Source organism: Sminthopsis crassicaudata, chromosome 1, assembly GCF_048593235.1.
Source record: "Sminthopsis crassicaudata isolate SCR6 chromosome 1, ASM4859323v1, whole genome shotgun sequence".
Classification (NCBI taxonomy): Eukaryota; Metazoa; Chordata; class Mammalia; order Dasyuromorphia; family Dasyuridae; genus Sminthopsis; species Sminthopsis crassicaudata.
The window spans coordinates 346,740,227-346,753,828 of record NC_133617.1 but is presented as its reverse complement, the minus strand read 5'-3'; positions in this window follow the sequence as shown (position 1 = coordinate 346,753,828).

Here is a 13,602-nt window from a genome sequence, read left to right as displayed (position 1 = left end):
GGAACAAAATTTTCCATCTTGCTTATGATGGCTTTGGAAGAAAAAATAACTGGCCATTGATGTACGTCTAATGTCATAGTTTCCCCTCTGTCAAATATTTAAGTAATCCAATGTTTCTACAAATGTTGTTTCATATACAAAAGCTCCTACTCACTTTGGTCTGAAATATTTTCAGTATTGCTGTTTTTTAAGTAGATACTGACCTTCAAAGTTGTCTCCTGTCTTATAGGTGCCTTAATGATGGTGAGAAACCAATCATTAACTTGCTTCATTTTGCTCCATGTGTCTTTTATTAACTGATGAAAGAAAGGATAACTTATGACTATAAAATAGTAACCATGTTTTTGCTTGGTTCAGAAAGAGGGATTATTTACTCCCTACATTTCAGATACAGATCATATTCATGAATCTTATCAAGCCCTAATAATCTGTGAGACTATGAATCCAAGCAGAACAGATCTATAACATTGTAAACTATAAAAATCATTGTAACTGTGGTTTAATTCAACACAGAAAGTTTTCATTAAACACCTACTGTATCCTTGGCTCATTGCTAAGTATTTAAAACAAATCTATTTCTTGCCCTCATAGAATTCAGCTTTTATTGGGATAAGCTTTTTATTGGGATATGATATTTTTACAGATTACTATGAAGAACTAAATCTGAGCAGGAACAGAACATTAACAATCTGGGGGATCAAGTAAATGTGAATAATTAAGAAAGGTTTCAAGGGAGAGGTAATACCTTAGCTGATACTTCAAGTAAGACAAAAATTCTGTAGAGATTCTAGGCAGATGGAAAAGACAGGAAAGTGGAGTAACTTTTGCACATTTATATGGCACAGAAGATGGAATCTCAAGTTTGGAGGGGAAAAAATCAATCAATTTGGAAGAATTTATATGAAGCAGAAATATTATGAAATAAGGCTAGAAAATCAGTTACAGTTAGATTACTAAGAGCTTTGGAGTTTTAGCGGTGGAGGAATAGGGAAACACTGAAAGTTTTTGATCAGAGAAAAGATGTTAGACCTAAGGAAAATGAACTGAAGGAAGAAGGGATTCAAAGAGGCGTAATGATTAGGAGACTATTCTAATAGTTCAGGCAAGATATGATTTCAATAGGGAATATACACTGAATATGAACTGACTCCTGATGCATAAAGATAGTTGAATATACTTTTGGAAATCAAAGCAACCAGTAATAGGAATCTAGTAATCGGTAGTGGTTCTTAGGTAACCTGAGCTAAGGTGGGGGAGTTGAAGAGTAAAGAAAATAACAGATATTATAATCATTTTGTGAAGATAGATCTAACAAGATGTGGTACTTGAATGGATTTGGAAAGTGAGGAAGATAAAAGAATCAAGGAAGCCTGTGAGGTCACAAGCCTGCAAGACTGGAAGGATGGTAGTAACTACTATGGAAAAAGAAAAACATTTATTTTGTGGCTGAGATTCTCCTTGGCTTACCTAGACACTGTCTTTCCTAAGCTATGCTCCCCCTTCCTTTTTTTTAAAGATGAAAATATTATGTTATCACTAGTCCCGATATGGGTTAAGATTACTTTCTAATTCCCAGCCCCCATGAATCCCAATGGGAGATATCTGTGCTTTCCCAGCCCCCACCAGATCTGAGCTAATTTGGGCTATCCCAGCCCCCACTCTAATGATCTGCTCATGTTTCCCCAACCCCCATCCCAGCACAAACAGTTCCTGCTCTAAAAACCCATTGAATTCTATTCAATTCTAACCCTGGCCAGCCAGGAGCCAACCTGGGACTCCACCCACCTTCAAGATTACCAAAAGCCCCTAATATAAAAAGGGGAACCCTGGGGTCCACTCTTTTCAGGAGCCCCAAGCATAGCATCCTATGGATATGCCAAGGGTTCCTGTCCACCCGGTGCCAGCCCTGGCTCTGGCATCTTTGTACATTTAACCTTACTTCCAAACCCCAAAATAAACCTCTTTTATTAATCTAGATTTTTGGGTCTGTAAATTCCTTTACAGGGGAGTCTTGTGTCACTACTATACCTCATTTAACTCTGTATCCTTGTACCAAATCCAAAGGGGTTGCAGGAGAGCTCTATTTGACTCCCTGTACCCCAAACCTGCCACTAGACCTCAATTAACCCTAATTTCATCTAGGTACCCCTTACCTAACTCTCATCAGTCCCACATTCAGTCCCCACAGTCCTTTCTCCAAAGATCACAGTTTACATCAGAAACATGGTGAGATAGACCTTTTCTGAAGCCCTTCTCAGTTATCATGAGCTAGAAAATTGTCTCACTCCATCTTTTTAAAATTCTGACACCCCAGAATTCACTTAGACTTTGATTTAATGTTGTTTCCAAGGGAAACTGGTGAGAGCTCAGGCAACTTGCTGCTTTCTCTCTGCCATATTGCCAGGTGGCGTCCCTTAGCCACAGATTAGCAACGAGCTCTGTAGGTTGGTGGAGTAGGAGGCCAGCTGTGAGACTTCTAGAGAAAGACACTAATGACAATAATGACACAAGATGTCAAAGTTTTTGGGATGCAGCAAACGCATTTCTTAGGAGAAATTTTATATCTCTAATTGTTTACATGAATAAAATAGAGAAAGAAAAGATCAATGGAATGAGCATACAACTAAAAAAAATTAGAAAAATAACAAATAAAAAATACCCCCCAAATCCCCAAATAAATACCAAATTAGAAATCTTGGAAATCAAAGGGGAGAATAAAAAAAAAAAAAATGAAAGTGAAACAAACTATTGAACTAATGAATAGAACTAAAAAATAGTTTTATGGGGAAAAGTAACACATAGATAATCTTTTGGCTAATTTAATTTAAAAAAACAGAAGAAATACAAATTATCAGTATCAAATATATGAAAAGGGAGAACTAATCAATAATATAGAGGAAATTAAGGCAATAATTAGGTACTATTTTGTTTAACTGTATACCAATAAATCTGACATACAGTAAATGAAATAGATGAATATTACGCCCCCGCAAATAAAATAAAATAAAAAAAATTGCCCAGATTAATAGAAGAGAACAAATAAATAACCCCATTTTAGGGGGAAAAAATTGAACAAATCATCAATGAAGTCCATACAAAAACATCTCCAGGACCAAAGGAATTTACAAATGAATTCTATCAAAAATCTAAAAGACAATTTATTCAAATTCTATGGAAGCTATTTAGAAAAACAATGGGAGAAAAAGTTCCACCAAATTCTTTTTGTGACATAAATACAGTGCTGATACCTAAACTAGAAAGAGTCAAAGCAGAGAAAGAAAGTTATAGACCATTTCCCTTAATGAATATTGATGCAAAAATTTAAGTTAAATATTAGCAAAGAGATTTTAACAATTTATCACAATTATATCACCATGATCAGGTAGGAGTTATACCACAAATATACCAGAGCTGGTTCAATATTAGGAAACCTATAATCATTATGGGCCATATCCATAAGAAAACTAAAAGAAATTATATTTTATCTTAATAAATGCAGAAAAAAACTTTTGGAAAAAATACAGCACCCATACCTATAAAAAACATTAGTTGTATGCTCACTAGAGAATATAGGAATAAATGGAATTTTCCTTCAAATGATAACTAATAAATGATTATAGCAATCTATTCTTTGATAAACCCAAAGACTTCAGGTTCTGAGTTAAGAACCCCTTTATTTGATAAAAAACTGCTGAGAATACTGGAAAATGGTATGGCAGAAACTAGGCATAGACCAACATCTTATACTGCATGCCGAGATAATGCCAAAATGGGTGCATGATTTAAACATAAATGGTGATATCACAAATTAGGAGAGTAAGAAATAGTTTGCCTATCAGATCTGGGGAGAAAGGAAGATTTATAACCAAATAAGAGATAGAGAACATGAAATACAAAGAGAATAATTTTGGTTACATAAGATTAAAAAGGTTTTACATAAATAATATCAATATACCTGAGATTAGAAAGAAAATAAACCTGGAAAACAATTTTTATAGCCAGTGTGTCTGATAACAGCCTCATTTCTCAAATATATAGAGATGTGAGTCAAATTTATAATAAACAAGTCATTCTCCAATTGATAAATGATCAAAGAATATAAACAGGCAATTTTCAGGTAAAGAAATTAAAGCTCTCTGTAATCACATAAGTGCTCTAAATCACTATTGGTTAGAGAGATGCAAATTAAAACTATTTTGAGGTACCACCACACCTATTGGATTGCTTAATATTACAAAAAAAGAAAGAAAGAAAAGATGTGAGAAAATTGAAACACTAAAGCATTGTTCTTGGAGTTGTAAACAGATCCAAACATTCTAAGCAGAACTATGCCCAAAGGACTATAAAATTGTGCATGTTTTTTGATCCAGCAATACCATTACTAAATCTTTATCCCAAAGAACTCATAAAAAAGGAAAAAAAGAAGCTATATATGTGTGTGTGTGTGTATGTGGTGTGTGTGTCTACACATATATACATATGTGTGTATATGTGTGCACACACATAAATATATTTGTACATATAACATTGTATGCTTATATACATTCATATGTAGCTATATAATTTCTAGCTATAGATATAATATTGATTGTAGATTATTGAGAATGGTAAAGGGAAATAAAGATAGAAATGGAAATGAGCTTATATAATTGGCATAAATTCCCTGTGCATCATTTCTTCATCTACTATACAGGAACAGTAATATTTTTATGCAGGAACATTTTATTATATGATTTGTCACGATATACTTTTAATTATTGTTGTAGAATATTATTTCCTTGAGGGCAGAGTGTATTTTTCTTTCATTTTGCCTTTCTACAATGCTTGGTAATTGATAGGTGCTTAGTAAATGCTGGGCAACCAGGTTCTAGATAGAGTGCCAGGTCTAAAGTAAGAAAGACTCATCTTTGTGAGTTCAAATCTGGTCTCAGACTCTTATTTGCTTTAAGACCCTAGGCAAATCACTTCACCCTGTTTGCCTCAGTTTCCTCATCTGTTAAAATGACCCGGAGAAGAAAATGGCAAACACTCCAGTATCTTTGTGAAGAAGACCCCAAATGGGGTCACAAAGAGTCAATTGAACAACAACAACCTAGTAAATGCTTATGGAAATGTATGTTATATTTTATAATCCTGTATAAGTTGCTTCATTGGTTCTTTGTAATAAACATCATAATGACTCCTTCCACTGATGATACTTACCTTCTAGAAGGGATCCCCAAGAAAATTATTTCCTGTTAATCATTGTTCTCTTTCTCTCCTCCCTAGTGAAATTTGGCGAGTATCTTATCATTTATAAAATAAATAGCACAACATTCCTGAACACTCACTTCTGCTAGTGACAAATATATAAATGTAGAATGCATTAGTGTAGCACCCGGCATTTTCAATAATGCATGCTTGGCACCATTTAATTATTTTGAAAACATCTGTTGAAGAAAAATATGCTCCAGAGGGGAATCAGGAAGTCAAGTGCACTGGTGACTATGTTAAGCACATTTCACTCTGTCAAGTTAAAAAGCCTAAAGGGAAGCCCAGGATCAAGGAATCAAGGATGCTGAAAGAAAACTGGAAATGTCAGGCTTGCCCTCCGCACCCTGAGATGAAAGAAGCAGAGGCTATTTAACACTGTGTGCTGAGTCAGTTTTCTCACCTAGGAGTGAGCTGAAGAGAACATTGAAAGAATTCACCAATCTGTCTCTCTTCCATTCTTCTTTCTGGAGATTATGATATTTATGTAAATGAGATTGGCTGAATGAAATTTCTCTTCTCTCTATCATCCCTCACTTGAAATTCAAATTGAAGAGTTCTTTCCTTCCATGTAAGCAAAAGGGTCATATTGATATTTTCTGGTTTCAAAAATCCCAGAGCAGAAGTTAATCTTCTCCAAACTTTTTTTTTTCCTTCACCTTTCCTAAAGAAGACATCCTTCTTCAACATATAGATTCCCCTATAGTTAACTATTTTGACATGCTTTGTTCTTTTATATCATGTAGATGTTGCTCCCACAGAATGAAAATACATCAAAACTTAGAAGGGCATCTAGAGGTCATAAAATTTGTTTCTCCCATTAAGTAGGGAAAGTACTTACCAAAGTTACTGAGCTAATAAATAGTAAACCTAAGGTTTTGAACCAAGACTTTCAGATTCCTAGTTCAGGGCTATATCTGCCACTCCATGCTTCATACCTGTACAATGCATACCATGACTACACAATTCTCTTATATTTGGCATTAAATCTATATAAACAAGAGGCTAAATGTGGAAAGATGAATGTAAAAAGGAGTAACTATAATGAGAGTAATTTCCCAAGTTTCTCTGATATGCTTCAAATGGATCATGTAATCTGGAATAAAGTAATTTTTAGGACACAATTTTTTTAATAGTTTTTTATTTGCCAGATATATACATGGGTAATTTTACAACATTGACAATTGCAAACCTTTTGTTCTAATTTTTCCCCTCCTTCTCCCTGCCCCCCCCAAATGGCAGGTTGACCAATACATGTTGAATATGTTAAAGTATAAATTAAATACAATATATGTATACATGTCCAAACAGTTGTTTTGCTGTACAAAAAGAATTGGACTTTGAAATAGTGTACTATTAGCCTGTGAAGGAAATCCAAAATGCAGGCGGACAAAAATAGAGGGGTTGGGAATTCTATGTAGTGGTTCATAGTCATCTCCCAGAGTTCTTTTGCTGGGTGTACCTGGTTCAGTTCATCACTGCTCTATTGGAACTGATTTGGTTCATCTTATTGTTGGAGAGGGCATCATCCATCAGAATTGATCATCATATAGTATTGTTGTTGAAATATATAATGATCCTGATCCTGCTCATTTCACTCAGCATCAGTTCATGTAAGTCTCTCCAGGCCTTTCTTAAATCATCCTGTTGGTCATTTCTTACAGAACAATAATATTCTATAACATTCATATACCACAATTTACCCAACCATTCTCCAATTGATGGGCATCCACTTAGTTTCCAGTTTCTGGCCACTACAAAGAGGGCTGCCACAAACATTCTTGCACATACAGGTCCCTTTCCCTTCTTAAAGATCTCTTTGAGATATAAGCCCAGTAGTAACACTGTTAGATCAAAGGGTATGCACAGTTTGACCACTTTTTGAGCATAGTTCCAAACTGCTCTCCAGAATGCCTGGATGTATTCACAACTCCATCAACAATGTATCAGTGTCCCTGTTTTCCCACATCCCCTCCAACATTGTGCATTATCTTTCCCTGTCATTCTAGCCAATCTGACAGGTGTGTAGTGGTAATTGTTAAGACACATTAAAAAAAAATAAGGTATACACTGAACTAGAAATGTTATTTCTTGCTATGGGATTGCCGTTTCTTCCAGTCTCTCTAATGATCCTAACTTTGACTTGCCGTAAGACCATATCTCTCATATACTTTATTACTCAGATGAAAATTTGTTGCCTTTTTAAAAAAAATCATAAAAAAATCTTCAAGTAATCGATTTCACTATTTAATAATTCATACTTTTGGAGACTCATACTACTCCCGTCTATTATGTTTTCTGCTGAAATTTATTTTTAGTTTGTCCTCTATAAAGAAAAACAATAACTTCAAAAGGAAAATGTTGATTTCTATGTACAAACATTTGACTTTCTCATGTAATAATATACTAGCTCATTTTTGTTCTTTGCATCATTCTTTTTGGAAAATAACTTACATTTTTCAGAGACTATCAATAACTTAAAAAGTATAGTTATGTCACAGTGTATAGTTACACCAATGATTTGCTATCAAGTGATAGTCATGGGAAAAGTTACAATTTAAAAAAGACCCTGATCAAGAGGATCCACTTTTTTTTTTTTTTTAATTTTTTTTATTATATATATATATATATTTTATAATATTATCCCTTGTATTCATTTTTCCAAATTACCCCCCCTCCCTTATTCCCTCCCCCCGACGACAGGCAATACCATACATTTTACATGTGTTACAATATAGTCTAAGTACAATACATGTGTGTGAATATCATTTTCTTGTTGCACAATAAACATTAGAATCCGAAGGTACATGCAACCTGGGCAGACAGATATTAGTGCTAACAATTTACATTCCCCTCCCAGTGTTTCTTCTCTGGGTGTATCTACCTCTGTCCATCATTGATCAACTGGAAGTGAGTTGGATCTTCTTTATGTTGAAGATTTCCACTTCCATCAGAATACATCCTCATACAGTATCGTTGTTGAAGTATACAGTGATCTTCTGGTTCTGCTCATTTCACTCAGCATTAGTTAATTTAAGTCTCTCCAACCCTCTCTGTATTCCTCCTGCTGGTCATTTCTTACTGAGCGATAATATTCCATAACTTTCATATACCACAATTTACCCAACCATTCTCCAACTGATGGACATCCATTCATCTTCCAGTTTCTAGCTACAACAAAAAGAGCTGCCACAAACATTTTGGCACATATATGTCTCTTTCCGCTCTTTAGTATTTCTTTGGGATATAATCCCAGTAGTAGCGCTGCTGGGTCAAAGGGTATGCACAGTTTGATAACTTTTTGGGCATAATTCCAGATTGCTCTCCAGAATGGCTGGATTCTTTCACAACTCCACCAGCAATGTATTAGTGTCCCAATTTCCCCACATCCCCTCCAACATTTGTCATTATTTGTTCCTGTCATCTTAGCCAATCTGACAGGTGTGTAGTGGTATCTCAGAGTGGTCTTAATTTGCATTTCTCTGATCAGTAGTGATTTGGAACACTCTTTCATGTGAGTGGATATAGTTTCAATTTCTTCCTCTGAGAATTGTCTGTTCATATCCTTTGACCATTTATCAATTGGAGAATGGTTTGGTTTCTTATAAATTATGGTCAGTTCTCTATATATTTTGGAAATGAGACCTTTGTCAGAACCTTTGTTTTTAAAAATATTTTCCCAATTTGTTACTTCCCTTCTAATCTTGTTTGCATTAGTATTATTTGTACAGAAACTTTTTAGTTTGATGTAATCAAAATCTTCTATTTTGTGATCAATAATGATCTCTAGTTCTCCTCTGGTCATAAATTCCTTCCTCCTCCACAAGTCTGAGAGGTAGATTATCCTCTGTTCCTCTAATCTATTTATTATCTCCCTCTTTATGCCTAAATCATGGACCCATTTTGATCTTATCTTGGTATATGGTGTTAAGTGTGGATCCATATCTAATTTCTGCCATACTAATTTCCAGTTTTCCCAACAGTTTTTTCTGAATAATGAATTTTTATCCCTAATGTTGGAATCTTTGGGTTTGTCAAAGATTAGATTGCTATAGATGTACCCTTTTTTGTCCTTTGTATCTAATCTGTTCCACTGATCTACCGGTCTATTTCTTAGCCAATACCAAATGGTTTTGGTGACTGCTGCTATATAATATAGCTTTAGATCAGGTACACTTAGACCACCTTCCTCTGAGTTTTTTTTCATTAGTGAGGATCCACTTTCAAGTAAAAAAAACTCAATGTTAAGGACTTGGGGATTGAGTTTGATATATTTCTTAAAAAATGTTTTTCAGAAAAGTGCTTTTGAAATTTACAAGAAAAACTAGAACACTCTTGGTCACCAAATATCTCTTGCAAAATACTTTTTTAATGGACTTGTGTGGTAAATGAATCTGAGTTTCAATTTAATGAAAAAATGGCTAGCTAAAACATTGGGAGGAGTTTTAAGCTCCAAATATTTGAAAATTATTATGATATTTTGATAGCCCTAAATATTATCAAATTTTCCCATGTCTAATATAAATCAAAATTTTTCTAAGGAAAAAAAATGAAGATTTCAGAGAAAATACAAATTTTATAATGAAAATTCTGGAAGCTTTTTTTGTTGTTGTTTTAACTCTGAAGTTCCAAGCATTGGAAGGCAAGAAGAAATTAAATGAGTAATAAGATTTCATCACTAGCAGAACTCAGAGGCAAAACAAGAGGATGCAAAAACTGAGAGGTAGTATCGTTTAGTAAAAAGATCCCTTTCCAAGGAGTCCAGGAACATAGAAATCAGTACCCTTTAGTCCAGTTTTAGATCTGCCATTTTCAAACTACTCAACCTTGGAAAAGTCACATATTCTTATTTAAATTAAGTTTTCTTCTTTGAATATTTGGGCTAATAATTCTTATTAAGAGTTCCTGTGAGGATTAAGTGAAGTGAAATATGCTAGGGTGCTAAAGCAAGGTGAAACTCACAAGTCAATTGTGAAAAAAATTATCCTTAAAATCAGATGGATGATACACGACACTAAAAAGTAAGAAGCCATTTATTTTTTCTTTTTTTTTAAATTTTATTTTATTAAAGCTTTTTTTTATTTTCAGAACATATGCATGGTAATTTTTCAACTTTGACCCTTGCAAAACCTTCTATTCCAAATTATCTCCTCTTCCTCCCCCGCCCTCCCCGCCTTCTAGATGGCAGGCAGTCCAATATATGTTAAATATGTTAAAATATATGTTAATTCCCATATAAGAATATATTTATTCATTCAGTTATCTTGCTGCACAAGAGAAATTGGATAAAGAAGGAAAAAATTGAGAAAGAAAACAAAATTCAAGCAAATAACAATTGAAAGAGTGAAAATGCTATGTTGTGCTTCATACTCAGTTCTCCTAGTCCTCTCCTCTGGGTGAAGATGGCTCTTTTCATCACTGCACAAGTGGCACTGGTTTGAATCATCTCAATGTTGAAGAGAGCCACGTCCATCAAAATTGATTATCATATAGTCTTGTTTATACCTTAGTCTTACATGCTCTTTGATCCAACGAAACTTGCCTTCTTAATGTTGCAGCTACAAGACACCTCTCAGCTCCAGGCATTTTCTCTCACTGTTCCTCATGTTTGGAAAGTTTTTCCTCTGTCCCTTCTGGCCTCCCTGGTTTCCTTTAAGTCCCATCTAACCTACTACCTTCTACAGGAAGTTTTTCCAAACCCTCCTTAATTTTAGAGACTTATCTTTGTTAATTATTTTGTTTTTGTTTTTATAATATCTGCAGAGTTTAACACAGGACCAAGTGGGAAACTTCTTAATAAATGTTTAAAAATTAGTTGATTGATGGATTTTAAAAACTCTACATTCACCAGAAAGCTTTCTTGACCTCAGTTCACTGATCCAGTGTTCTAAGCACTACTGTCTAACTATTCTAAAATTTCCTAATCAGATTTTAATCTTGACTTTTGGCACATATATATGTTCTTAATCTTTCTCTTGCTTATTTTTATTTCTAATCAGTGATATGAACCAATGCCTGATGACTACATATTTCCTGACTGCTCTGTCTCTCCTTTCTTCTTGGTGACCTCTGCTGGTCTGAAAAAAAAAAAAAAAAAAAAAAAAAAGAGTGTAAACAAATAGATACCTTGTTTTACCCATATTCTTTTTACACTTTTTTTTTTTGCTTTTATATATTAGACCAGACTCAATTAAAAATAAAATTTTCCCCTTTCTTCTTATCTTCTTGTATAAAACTTTTGTTTACTTTGATTATTTTCATACCACAGGGAATTTGCACTTCATATACTATTAGGTCCTCATTCCCTATGTATGAGGAGGTAATACCTAAATTAAGATCTTTATTTTCTTGTTTTACTCTAAAACAAGAATACTTGTCTTGCAAATCCTTTTCATTTATCTTGTATTCCTAATGCTCTTGTTACCTTTCCTTGATTAATTCCTGAGATTACTTTGGATATTGAATGTATCTGCACTTTCACTAAGAAAAGCCTTGATATAACTATTCAGGGATACACTCTACTTAGCTTACCAACTTTATTCATTCTCAAGTAGGTATGGTAAAATATCAAAGCTTGGTAACTGATTGGATGGATATGAATAGCCACATTTAATAATGCTTTTAAAACCACCAATCCTTTTTTATACATTACTTTATTTGATTCAAACAACAATCTACAAAGTACATATTTATTATTACCATTTTCTAGATGAGAAACTGCATATCAAAGAAATAAAATTAATTACCTAGTTTATAATAGCTACCTAAGATAGAGTGCCAGGAACCCAGAAATATACGGGAGGAATTTTGAAATCTTTTTGAAAAGAATAGTTGAATCAATCCTAGACTTTATGTGGAATATCAGATAAGTAAGCAATAGGTAGGAGATGCAGACTACATAAGCTGTTGCTATTAGAATGGTTTGGTGTCAAATCCTAGGGAAAAGTTAGTGGTGTCTATCATCAGAAAACATTGGTAAGGGCTACAGATACAATCAGGAGTTTGAAATTTGTAAAAAAAATAAAAATAAATAAAGGAGAAAGTGGAGCACAAGTCTCAATGGAACTGGTTAGCAGGAAAAGATGTCAATGTAAGAGGTCTAGAAATTGTAATTCTAATTCAAAGTGGTGATTTACTGAATAAAATCAGCAAGTTTTCAGAAATTCAGTTGAACAAACGAGCAAATATTTATCTAGTACCTGCCATGTGCAAAGAATCCTGTTGTTTTCAGGGTGTGCAACAGACATATACAATCTGATGGAAAAGATATATTCATGTCTATGATGGAAGGGGAGAATATTTAGGAGGGTAAAGTTACTTAAGAATGTTCCCAGGCTTTGCTTTTATTTTGGGACTGAAATTCTCTTTACAAGGTAGAAAAGATACCCACTGAGACTTACTTCTAACCTTGATGCTTTTCTCTTTACAAGGTATGAAGTTCCTTGACAAGGCAAACTCTTTAAAAAGTCTGAGTCTTTGAACTCACTTTAATATGGTATCATTAAGTTATCTCCTCCTCAAAAATTTTGGGTAATTATGTCCCAGCTGAAACCCATTTGCTGATGATGTTAACATTTAAACTATTCCCCTAGGGCTTAGTCTTGAAAGAGGGCTAAAAGACATCTAGAAAAGAGAAATGGTGGGGAGAAATCCAGGGGAGAGAGTAGTGATTACATATAGAGTGTATTTAAATCCCTGGGGGACTAGGACAATAACTCCAGAGATTTCAGCATTGAAGTGATGATTTTTCTAAATTAACCAGGTTTCCTGATTAAGAGGAATAAGTCCTGGATCATTGTAAGTTTCTGGATGAAACAAAGGTAAGCTGAGGAAGAACAAGAACAAAGGCTACTAAACAGAAAAAAAAAACAACTTAAGACTTTCCCTTTCATTATAACTGTGAATTGTACAGACTGTTCATCACAGAACATAAAACTTGAAGTTTAAAAGGGACATCAACTGTCTCATAGTTGAAGCTTTGTAATACATCCACAAGTAATGCTCACCATTGGTTGTTGTTTGTCTTTCATTTCCAAAGAAGACAATAACATCAGGGAGGTGATGACATGACTTGCAAATGAATTGGATTTAAGTTAGTGAGGGCTGTGCAAGGTCACCTGCCTCACTTTCCCCACTACAGGCATCTGGGTCCAGTAGTAAGATAAAGATCAAGATGACTGGAGATGGTGGTCCTTTAACGGGAGATCTTGTTTTTTTTTTTAAAACTAAGGTTTTAAACAGTACTCAATTTGACTGAGGTGACACCCATTCAGTGATTAAGAGTAGGTAAGAAATGAGGCAAATAATCTCCTCTTTCATGTAGTCCCAAGGAATCTAAATGAAGGAAAGAAT